We start from the raw sequence: 12,961 nt of genomic DNA on the forward strand, positions 1-12,961 counted from the left end.
ATAATAATAATAATAATAGTTATTATTATTATTATAAAACCTTTATTAAACCTGATAATATTTATCTTTTTACTTCATTTATTTAAAAAAATAAATCAATATTTATTCTTTCTTTCTTTCTTTCTTTCTTTCTTTCTTTCTTTCTTTCTTTCTTTCTTTCATTTAAAAATAAACTTTTAAAAATTAATCATTTAAAATCATTTGATTTAAAAATCAAAATTCTTATAAAATATTATGAAACTGGAAAATATTTAACAACATAAAAACAAACAAATCAATAATAATAAGAAGAATACAATAACATTAAAAATATAATAATAACAAATAATAAATCCATCATCATCACTTTTTTTAATTATAATTATTATATATTTATGAAACTGGAAAATATTTATTTATTTAAAAAGTTTATAAATAAATAAATAAATAAATTAATAAATAAATATTATTATTATTATTATTAATAATAATAATAATAATAATAATAATAATAATAAAAATAGTTATTGTTATTATTATAAAACCTTTATAAAAACCTGATAATATTAATCTTTTTTATTTTATTATTTGGGACATACGTCAGTAAACGGGTCATTTTCCTTGTCTTTAAGTCATTCGAACTATCTACAGTCAGCTTGATAAACAAAGTGAAGTCATGTTTTCTGGAGGGAAGCCGCTCTGACGGGACACACGGTGTGATGAGATGAACTGCTCGTTCAGTGTCTTGGGCTCTTTCTCATATTTTGTTTGCTCCATGTAGCAATAAGCAACATGGCAATAATAAACTCTGTTTTGTCTTGTTTTTCCAGTGCAAACATTGCCCTTAAAGCCCTACAGTTGACTTCCTGATTGGTTTCGGTTCACATTAAGAATGAATTAGGCATTGTGAAGGTCTGGAATCGTCCCTGAACGGCCCTACTTCCTTATTACGCTCCTCACGTCTCTGAACATCCTCTCCCAGCGTTTCACAGCACTGATAGAAAGCACAGTCCTCCTCAGGCGCTCATAGAAACACACTCTCTCTCTCTATACTGTAAACCTCCATCCTAAAAAGCCTCGTTGTTCTCATTCTCTCCCACTGTTTCAGCATTTGCAGCTCTATGGACAGCCTGCCATCATGAGGGATATTTTTAGAGTGACAGCGAATGGTTAAGGGGAATATATAGGAGGGGAATTAAATCAATATTTTAGTGCACTACTTAAGGTATGGGTGGGCGAGCCATTATCTGCCACTAATTGCCCCTATCGGCTCTGTCTGTTGAAAGGATCGCTTTGACAGCCATTAAGTTTCATATGAAGTCCTGAACCACTGCGGTGAACCATCACTTCTCCTCTCAGAACGGAAATACAGATGGAGTTATGGGATGTATTTATTTTTAGGCATGCATAAGCAGAAACACACTAACTGCACACCATTTACTGCTGTTAAGACATTTCTGAAAAAATATATATTGTCATGGGAGGCAAACAGGCCTATGTTTAGACCACAAAACATCGCTTATAGTGTCCAAAACCTGAAGGCATCAAGGCATGTCCAGATCCAATGTTTGTATAGCATCCTGCAGGCTAAGATGACTTTATCTGGTTGATTTTTGAATTAAATGTATTTTTTGCTGCCAGTGGCCTGCTTCAGATCCCCCACTAAATACTGCCGTAATGTATCCGATCTTCAAGCAGAAGGAACTGGATGAAATATACTGAATGATATTAATCCACAATCTGACTTCTGAATCATAATGATGACATCACTGTTTTCTGGTTGATTATGATTTGACTGTTTTAACTTTAGTTAGTGTGTAATGTTGCTGTTTGATCATTAACAACATCTGCAAAGTTACGACGCTCAAAGTTCAATGCAAAGGAGATATTTTCTTTTACAGAAATCACTTTTTAAGGACTCTTTGAGATTCTCCAGCTTTGTTGTTGTTGAGCGACCGAAGCGTGAGCTGTTAAAGCTCCGCCCTCTTCTGGAAAGGGGGAGGGAAGCAGAAGCTCATTTGCATTTAAAGGGACACACACAAAAACAGCTGAAACTTCACACACACATTCTGGAGACACCAGAGACTTATATTAAATCTTGTGAAAGCAGTATTATAGGTCCCCTTTAACTGAACTAATTTCATAATTGATGAACTGATCATTGAACCAAACTAATGACCTTTTTTCAATGAAAGGAATGTACTATATTTTAGTTCAATAATGTTTTTTTATTTACTATTTTGTATTTTTAGGAGATTTTATGGTACTAAATTATATTTACGGTGTAGTTATAATCCATTTATTCACTTTTTGGGCATAGATCCGAAAATTTAATTTCCAACTTAAACTGTCATACATTTTAAATGCTTTAGAGCACAGACTTAATTTTGGTCAACACTTGGCAACTTATTGCTGAAGTGAAAAAAAGTTTTAAAAATTTAACCTAAAAATGTTAGTTTTACATTTATTGCTATGAAAAATGCACAAAAATACTGTTTTACATTTTTACATGAAATATATATTTTCAAAAACGTTTTACTCTAAATCTGAAAAAAAAAAAAAAAAATCAAAGCCATAAATCTAAACAAGTTGTGTTCCAAATTTGAGGTTGATATCTCAAAAAATGAGCTTTCAGTAAGATTTTGTTTGGTCGCAGTACCAAAAGTTTTCACTATATGAAATTTGTCTCCCATTCATTTCCATAGTGCTCATTTTTGACCACGAGAAGCACAAGTGTGACTATTTTTTGTGACTATTTTTCTACTAAAAAAAAAAAAAAGTAAAATTTTTCAGTCATTGTAGAATTGATAAATTCTTCAACATATTATATATATATATATATATATATATACACATTTATTTTTTTCAACAACAACAAAAAAAAAATGTTAAGCTTTTCCACTAGAATTTTTAACTTAAGCCATTTGGGAGAGTTACATTAATTCAAAGCAATATTTTGAGTTGATCCAACATAACGTTTTAAGTAAGGTCAAGATGTTTTTTTGCCACAATAAAAACACATTTCTAAGTAACATGAACTTAATAATTGTCAACATGAATGCAACTATTTAAGTTGATCCAACATAATGTTTTAAGTAAGGTGAAGACGCTTTTTGGACACAATAAAACGCATTTGTAACATGAACTTACCAAGCACCGCTTGTCACCATGATGGTAAATCTCCAAAAACCCACATTAACAGAAACTCTTCTAAATTAGCATAACAAAACACTAATTACTGCTAAATCACCCTTACCATTAATTTTGTGCAAAAAACATTATGTAACACTTAATTTTAGCATTGACTCTCCCTTTCAAGTGCCATGGGCAAAGCATGATGGGAAATATAAATCCCAGCCCAGTTTCACTTCACTTAAGTTCGTCTAAATTAAAAGAAGTGTTCATACATCTCAAAACAATGAAACAGGTTTACAGGTTTTAATTTGCCCTGTTTAGTAAATCTGGCCCTAAATCAGATATTCTGCATGTTGCATTATGTTAAACAGTCATACATACAGTAAACTGCCACACAAGAACTGGAGTTTCAGCTCTACTCTGGAAACACTGAAGGTCATGATGCAAATCAGGCCTAAAAAGTTTCAGTGGACTTTAAGTCTACGGCCATCAAAGACCCAAACATAAAGCTCGTGGCTATCAACATGAGAGTAAATGACTTTAGATTAAAAAAGAAGGCTTGAGGAAATGCTTAGACCACTGCATTACTTGTCTTGAAAATTGCAAGGCTATTTCAGTAAAGGGTCTGGGTGTGTGGGACTGCAATTACAGCTCTCTTTTTCCTCCTCATCCTCTCTATCTTCCTTCTTCCAATCATCATCTATTTTCTGAACTGCTAGAGGGAGCTGGTTGTTTTTTATATTAGACTTTGATGTATTTCTCAGACTCGCGGTGCTTGGCAATAAAGATCTCTCTGGCTATGTTTGGAACAGCGTACTACCACGCTGCCTACTCTGAGGCCCGTTTCACGCCACATGCACATAAAGAAACATCTTCTTGGCGCCCGTATTAACAGGTTACAGTATTCACACTATCCGTGCTACGCTTATTTCAGGGTTGTTGCCAGTGACAGACACACAAAAAGCACTTTCATTCATTCAATCTGACTTCATCCAGACGATTAACCAGTTTATAACCTAAACTTTGGGGTTTGCTTTCAATCCATGTAGATTAATTAGTGTTTGAATGCAAATTTGAAATGGTTTTCAATGGCACAACTATATAAAATATAAACTATAAAGACGGTTAAACACAGTTATACTGCATGTCACAATGCACTGTAGATACACATTTCTAATGTCCAGATGAGTCTAAACTAAAGGATGAAATCACAGTAATGGGAAAAGAGTTTTTTATGGTTCAATTATTGATCTTTCTATAGGTTTTTACAATAGATCTCCATTCCTCCTGCCTTCCACCTTCAAGCTGTGACCTTTCCATGCTCTTCCAATAAGTACCTTCAGTCTATAACCTGAATGATTTACAGTGTCCGTGGTCCCATGAGGCCTCATCTTTGGTGGTTCTCCTCACCTCACAAAGTTTGAACTTCTGGCACGACTTAGTACACGAAAACAGGACTTGATTCTTTAGGGAAGAAATAAGGCAGAGTTTCAACCCAGGCAGTAAATTCTCAATGAAAACCAGTAAAAGTTGGTATCTGATCTGCCTCAGGTGCTCTTGCCTCGGTGAAGTCGTCTGACGCATGAGTGTGTGTGGAGGGTCCAGCTCCAGCGGTCAGCACACGCTGAATGATTCAGACCCCAAGGCCATGGAGGCCCGCGGCACTGGAGCAGGACATGATGCTGGACACAGACATGGATGTCTACAACTTCAGCAAAACCACACTGTCAGTGTTGCATGGAAGCTTTTTTTCTGGCACTAAATAAAAAAATAAAAAAAGGTGATTGAGACTTTTTATGTCACAATTCTGACTTCTCGCAATTGCAAGATTTAAGCTCGCAATTGTGAGTTACAAAGTCAGAATTGTGTGATAAAGTCAGAATTGCGAGTTATAAAGTCAGAATTGTGTGATATAAAGTCAGAATTGCGAGTTATAAAGTCAGAATTGTGTTATAAAGTCAGAATTGCGAGTTATAAAGTCAGAATTGTGTTATAAAGTCAGAATTGTGTGATATAAAGTCAGAATTGCGAGTTATAAAGTCAGAATTGTGTGATAAAGTCAGAATTGCGAGTTATAAAGTCAGAATTGTGTTATAAAGTCAGAATTGTGTGATATAAAGTCAGAATTGTGTTATAAAGTCAGAATTGTGTGATATAAAGTCAGAATTACTAGATATAAAGTCAGAATTGTGTTATAAAGTCAGAATTGTGTGATATAAAGTCGGAATTGTGTTATAAAGTCAGAATTGAGTTATAAAGTCAGAATTGTGTGATATAAAGTCAGAATTGCGAGTTATAAAGTCAGAATTGCGAGATATAAAGTCAGAATTGTGTTATAAAGTCAGAATTGTGTGATATAAAGTCAGAATTGCGAGTTATAAAGTCAGAATTGCGAGTTATAAAGTCAGAATTGTGTTATAAAGTCAGAATTGTGTGATATAAAGTCAGAATAGCGAGTTATAAAGTCAGAATTGTGTTATAAAGTCAGAATTGTGAGATATAAAGTCAGAATTGCGAGTTATAAAGTCAGAATTGTGTTATAAAGTCAGAATTGTGTGATATAAAGTCAGAATAGCGAGTTATAAAGTCAGAATTGTGTTATAAAGTCAGAATTGTGAGATATAAAGTCAGAATTGCGAGTTATAAAGTCAGAATTGAGTTATAAAGTCAGAATTGCGAGTTATAAAGTCAGAATTGAGTTATAAAGTCAGAATTGAGTTATAAAGTCAGAATTGCGAGTTATAAAGTCAGAATTGAGTTATAAAGTCAGAATTGTGTGATATAAAGTCAGAATTGCGAGTTATAAAGTCAGAATTGCGAGTTATAAAGTCAGAATTGAGTTATAAAGTCAGAATTGCGTGTTATAAAGTCAGAATTGCGAGTTATAAAGTCAGAATTGCGAGTTATAAAGTCAGAATTGAGTTATAAAGTCAGAATTGCGTGTTTGTCACGGTTCGCAGATGCATTGTTTCCTTCTTGTCGCGTGCTCTGTGTTATGACAGCAGTGGGTGTGTTTGTGTTTGTGTGCGAGTGTGTTTGTGGGTGTGCCCAGGCCACGTGGGTGATTATTGGACCCAGCTGCCACCCATCACTCTCCCCACCTGCTGCTCATTCCCTCAGTCCTTAAATACTCACCTCATTCCTGTCTCCATTGTCAGATCGTTGTTTGGTGTCCTGTTCGTGGTTGTCTCGTCTGTTCCTGACCGGAGTCCCAGTTGTTCGTCGTCTTCTGTGGATTACTGTCTTCGTGCCTTGTCTTTTGTCTGGATCCTGGATTTATCTCACCGCCACTCTTCAGTCACCACGCCACGTCACCAGCCGACCATCTCAGTCCCTGCGCCTACCTGTAGCCTGCACGTTCTCATTGACTGTGTTTCTGTTACTGCTTGTTGTTCAATAAACGGCGTTACTTGCATTTGCTTCCTGTAATCAATCATGACAGAACGATCTGACCTCGCTACGGAAGCAGCAAGCACTCAGCAGTCTTCGCTGGAGGATTTCGTCAACAGCAGCATTCGTCGAATGGAGTCGCAGGAGAGAAACCTCAACGAGACGGGAAGAGCCGTGCAGGCTCTCGTGGCGCAGGTGTCCGAGCTCACCCAGCAAGTCCAGCTGCTTCGTGTCCCCGCTGCGCCGCCCACACCGGCCGTTTCCCCACCCACACCAGCGAGCGTCGCCGCTTCGGAGCCTCGTCTCCCTGTACCCGAAGCTTATTCAGGTGAACCAGGATTTTGCAGAGCTTTTCTGACTCATTGTACCATGCACTTTGCTCTGCAGCCCCGCACCTACAGCACCGAACAAAGCAGAGTGGCTTTCGTACTGACGCTTTTGACGGGGAAGGCGTCGCTCTGGGGAACGGCGGTGTGGGAGAACCAAGACCCCTGCTGTACCTCGTTCCAGTCACTCTCCGCAGAGATGAAGAGAGTGTTCGACCGCTCAGTCGCGGGGAGAGAAGCCGCCAGACAGTTGGCGGAACTACGCCAAGGAGAGAAGTCGGTGTCTGACTATTCCATCGAATTTCGTACATTGGCGGCAGAGTGTCACTGGAACGAGGAGGCGCAGTGGGACATGTTCCTGCATGGGTTGGCTGACCGTGTCCAAAGGGAGATCTACACGCTGGACCTCCCCACCACGTTTAATGGTCTTGTCGACCTGGCGCTCAGGGTGGATGCTCGGCTGACCAGGGCCGAGCGGAGAAGTCCAGCCCACAGGAGTGAGGAAGTCCTGAGGTCCAGCGGCGGGGACACGGTCAGTCCCCTTCAAGATCATGAGCCCATGCAGGTGGGTCGAGCTCGGCTTTCCCGGGAGGAGCGGGAGAGGCGGAGGTCCCAAGGACTTTGTTTATATTGTGGCAAGGCGGGCCATTTCGCTTACAACTGCCCGTTAAAAGGGCAAGCCCGGCAGTAAGTTTGAGGCTACTGTCGGGTGGGATCTCCGCTGGAAAGTCCTCAACCACATCCACCCTCCTCCCGGTGAGATTGGGATGGTCGCATCACTTTCACAACTGCAACGCACTTCTGGATTCTGGGGCAGAAGGTAACTTCATGGACCAATCTTTCGCCACCAAGTTCCACATTCCTTTCAAACCACTCACCGACAGAATCGCTGTTCACGCACTCAACGGACAGAGCCTTCCCACCATTTCTCACGAAACTGAAGATCTCACCCTCATCACCGCTGGCAACCATTCGGAACGGATTAAGTTTTTTATTTTTGATTCCCCTCACACCCCCGTCGTCCTTGGTCATCCTTGGTTCACCAAACACAACCCCCGGGTAGACTGGGTCCAGAATTCCATTGTGGCCTGGAGTGAGGAGTGTCATAAGTCTTGTCTTGTCTCTGCTTGTTCGTCTGTTTCTGGTTCTGTTTTACAGGAGGAAGCAGTGGATCTGTCTACCGTGCCCATTGAGTACCAGGACCTGAAGGAGGTGTTCAGTAAGTCCAGGGCTGCTTCTCTTCCTCCGCATCGTCCCTACGACTGTGCCATAGATCTAGTATCAGGGAAGTCTCCGCCTAAAGGCAAGTTATATTCACTTTCGGTCCCCGAAAGAGAGGCTATGGAGAAATATATTTCTGATTCACTAGCAGCCGGGTTCATTCGCCATTCCTCTTCTCCAGCGGGGGCGGGGTTCTTTTTTGTGGGGAAGAAGGATGGTTCCCTGCGACCTTGTATTGATTACCGGGGGTTGAACAACATTACGGTAAAGAATACCTATCCTTTGCCGTTAATGTCTTCAGCCTTTGAGAGGTTGCAGGGAGCATCCGTCTTCACAAAATTGGATTTAAGGAATGCTTATCATTTGGTCCGCATCAGGGAGGGTGATGAATGGAAGACCGCCTTTAACACCCCTAGGGGGCACTTTGAATACTTGGTCATGCCGTTCGGGCTTTCCAACTCCCCAGCGGTCTTCCAGGCACTCGTTAATGACGTGCTGAGAGATATGGTCGATCAGTTCTTATATGTCTACCTGGACGACATATTGATTTTTTCCTCATCTCTCCAGGAACACGTACAGCACGTTCGACGAGTGCTTCAGAGGTTGTTAGTGAATGGGCTTTTTGTCAAGGCGGAGAAATGCGTTTTTCATGCACAGTCTGTTCCTTTCCTAGGGTACATCGTGTCGACTGAGGGAGTACGCATGGACCCTGAGAAGGTTAAGGCTGTGGTGGATTGGCCAAATCCAGATTCCCGTAAGGCCCTACAGAGGTTTCTGGGGTTCGCCAATTTTTACCGGCGTTTCATTCGCAACTTCAGCCAACTAGCCTCACCTCTGATCGCCTTGACCTCCCCCAGAACTACGTTCAGGTGGTCAGACGCAGCTGAGGCTGCGTTTGCCAAACTGAAGGCTCGCTTTGTTTCGGCCCCCATTCTCGTTGCCCCTGATCCATCACGGCAGTTTGTGGTGGAGGTTGACGCATCAGAGGTGGGGGTAGGTGCAGTGTTGTCCCAGCGTGCTTCCGCGGACGATAAGATGCATCCGTGCGCGTTTTTTTCTCATCGTTTATCTCCCGCCGAAAGTAACTACGACATTGGTAATCGAGAGTTGCTGGCAGTCAAGTTAGCGTTGGAGGAATGGCGCCACTGGTTAGAGGGCTCTGGGGTACCCTTTATCGTCTGGACCGATCATAAGAACCTAGAATACATCAGAACTGCCAAGAGATTGAACTCCAGGCAGGCTCGGTGGGCACTTTTTTTCGGACGTTTTGATTTTACTCTCTCGTACCGCCCGGGTTCCAAAAACATCAAACCCGACTCTTTGTCTCGTATTTTTGACCGTTCCGAACGCCCGTCTACTCCCGAGTGTATTTTTCCCGAGAGATTAGTTATCTCCACACTCACATGGGAGGTCGAATCGAGAGTCAAGTCGGCTCTAGAAGGGGTAACGCCTCCGCCCGAGTGCCCACCAAACCGATTATTTGTGCCGGAGGGATTACGGTCCAGGGTCATTCAGTGGGGTCATTGTTCCAACGTGGCATGTCATCCAGGAGTCAGTCGAACTAAGTTTTTGGTTAAGCAACGATTCTGGTGGCCTCTCATGGCTCGTGACGTTCGCGATTTTGTCTTGGCTTGCTCAGTCTGCGCTGTTGGTAAGACTTCCAATCGTGCCCCAGATGGGTTACTTCAACCGCTGTCAGTCCCTTCGAGACCCTGGTCCCATATCTCGCTAGATTTTGTGACCGCCCTCCCACCCTCCCAAGGGAACACGGTTGTTTTAACCGTAGTGGACCGGTTCTCGAAGGCGGCTCATTTTATTCCCTTGCCCAAATTACCCTCAGCCAAGGAGACAGCGGTTACGATCATTGACCACGTCTTTCGGATTCATGGCCTCCCGGTAGACGTGGTCTCTGACAGGGGTCCCCAATTCGTTTCCAAATTTTGGCAGGAATTCTGTAGATTGCTGGGGGCGACTGTTAGTCTGTCGTCGGGGTTTCACCCCCAGAGCAATGGTCAGACTGAGAGAGCCAATCAGGATTTGGAGCGAGCGTTGCGATGTATGGTCTCCAAGAATCCTTCCTCCTGGAGTCAACAACTCTCAATGGTGGAGTACGCACACAATACTTTACCAGTGTCGTCCACGGGCCTATCTCCGTTTGAATGCAGTGTAGGTTACCAGCCACCTATTTTTCCCAGTCTGGAATCCGAGGTCGCGGTCCCCTCTGCCCACGCCTTTGTCCAGAGGTGCCACCGAACTTGGACGAGAGCCCGAGAGACTCTCCTCCAAGTGAGGGAACGCACCAAGGCCAAGGCCGATCGCCACCGGTCAAGGCCTCCGGTTTACGTCGTCGGTCAAAAAGTGTGGCTTTCTACAAAGGATATTCCTCTCCGACCCGTTTCTAAGAAGCTTGCTCCAAAATTCATTGGCCCGTTCACTGTCACCAAGATCATTAGTCCGGTGGCAGTCCGCCTCAAACTTCCTCCAGTGTACAGGAGGATTCATTCCGTCTTCCATGTCTCCAAAATTAAACCTGTTTTTCATTCTGAGATTAATCCGCCAGCCCCGGTTCCCCCACCGCCGCGTCTCATAGATGGGGAACCATCTTATTCGGTAAATCGCATTCTGGACTCTAGGCGGAGGGGACGCGGATTTCAGTACTTGGTGGACTGGGAAGGTTACGGTCCGGAGGAGAGGAGTTGGGTTCCTGCCAGGGACATTCTGGATCACACCCTTATCGATGATTACAATCGACAGGTAAGGGAGTCGGGGAATGCCAGGAGGCATTCCTAGGAGGAGGGGTACTGTCACGGTTCGCAGATGCATTGTTTCCTTCTTGTCGCGTGCTCTGTGTTATGACAGCAGTGGGTGTGTTTGTGTTTGTGTGCGAGTGTGTTTGTGGGTGTGCCCAGGCCACGTGGGTGATTATTGGACCCAGCTGCCACCCATCACTCTCCCCACCTGCTGCTCATTCCCTCAGTCCTTAAATACTCACCTCATTCCTGTCTCCATTGTCAGATCGTTGTTTGGTGTCCTGTTCGTGGTTGTCTCGTCTGTTCCTGACCGGAGTCCCAGTTGTTCGTCGTCTTCTGTGGATTACTGTCTTCGTGCCTTGTCTTTTGTCTGGATCCTGGATTTATCTCACCGCCACTCTTCAGTCACCACGCCACGTCACCAGCCGACCATCTCAGTCCCTGCGCCTACCTGTAGCCTGCACGTTCTCATTGACTGTGTTTCTGTTACTGCTTGTTGTTCAATAAACGGCGTTACTTGCATTTGCTTCCTGTAATCAATCATGACAGTGTTATGAAGTCAGAATTGCGAGTTATAAAGTCAGAATTGCGAGTTATAAAGTCAGAATTGAGTTATAAAGTCAGAATTGCGTGTTATAAAGTCAGAATTGTGTTATAAAGTCAGAATTGCGAGTTATAAAGTCAGAATTGTGATTTATAAAGTTTAAGTTTTTTATATATCAGTCTATCTATCTATCTATCTATCTATCTATCTATCTATCTATCTATCTATCTATCTGTTGTTACTTTTGGTACACATGCATGTTTTTGTCATAATCTGTGAATTATGAAGGAAAATATATACATATATGTAAAATGTTACCATTGCCCCTGGTCTCGCCAACCTCAAAAGAGGCGGTGTGTATTTCTGATACAGAGCCTTCAGACTGAAGGGTACAGAGGAAAAAAAAAATCACAGAAAGATGGCAATATTGTGTTTTCTTCAGGGCCTGCGTTCATTTTTATTTTGCAGAAAGAGTAAAGTTTGTATTGCATCTCTGAATTTAAATGGGATAAAAGACATTTAATGGAGGAGTTGCCATCTTATAATGCTGAAGTTAGAAAAGAGCATGTTTTGAAAATCATGGTTTTGGTTTTATATGTAAGTAGTACATCTACAGTAGTAAATAAAACAATCAGACACCCTCTACAAACATACGGAATGGTTGATGTGAGGAATAATTATTCTGTGATTTTAACAAAACTGAGACACATTGAGCTCCATTAGAAATTGCTCTTCATATGATAGTAAGGTAGTATGAAGACTAAGAGTGCACACTAGGATTTTAATACTGTTTGTTTGGTCATAATGCATTTAAAGATACAAAGTCCTCCTTTCAAGCAATGCAACAAAAGTAAAGCACATCTAAAACAGTTGTCAGCAGTGCACTACTAATGTTACTGTGTAATACAGTCTTAGTCGAATCAGCTGGAGATATATGGCACTGTGGAGGTTTTCTTAGCTAAAAAGACTAAAGAGAGCTTGGCTGTCATCGAGTCACAGTCATGATGCTATTGTGCAGAACAATTAAAAATGTAGCATTTAAAAAAAAAAAAAAAAAAAAATGTGGACATGAATTGATGCACCTGCAAAGCATCACAGCAGCTTTCCATCTCCAGCTTCTACAGGGGCTTCTCGCTGAAGGCTGGAGAGCTGTTGCGTGCGCTGCTCGACTGATAACTGATAACAGCTCTCAGTGATGTGTGTCAGGTCTCCGCTACAGTATGTGACATTCACAAATGTTTCCAGAACAAGAGGGAACCCAGTGTGCCTGTGGCTTCCTCTATTTCTGTTTTGATAAGTGATAGAAGGACTAGGGCCTACTCAAGGCATACAGTAAATGTATGTGCTCCCGATCAAACGTCAATCTAAGACTGCTATATGGGGCCAAACGCAAATACAGAAAAGCCAGCACTTCTAACGTCAACATGAAATCAAAATTAATCCTTTTCACTTTCTAATGCACTTTATTCTATTTTTAAGTCACTGTAATCTTTTATCTCTCTTACATTTTCTTCTCTTAAATTAGATCTGTTTCTGTTTAAAAAAAAAGTCCATTAAATGAGAATACAAGCATATTCAAAATGTTTAATTAACTTTATTATCCCAAACATATTTTT

The 12,961-nt window shown here is 41.6% G+C and overlaps 1 protein-coding gene across 3 annotated transcripts in view; it reads right to left on the reverse strand.

The window, feature by feature from the left end:
• cd276 (CD276 molecule) overlaps window positions 1-12,961 on the reverse strand; it is a 122,064-nt gene that overhangs the window by 15,178 nt on the left and 93,925 nt on the right. The gene's annotated exons all lie outside the window — the stretch shown is intronic.

This window comes from Megalobrama amblycephala, linkage group LG19, assembly GCF_018812025.1.
Source record: "Megalobrama amblycephala isolate DHTTF-2021 linkage group LG19, ASM1881202v1, whole genome shotgun sequence".
Classification (NCBI taxonomy): Eukaryota; Metazoa; Chordata; class Actinopteri; order Cypriniformes; family Xenocyprididae; genus Megalobrama; species Megalobrama amblycephala.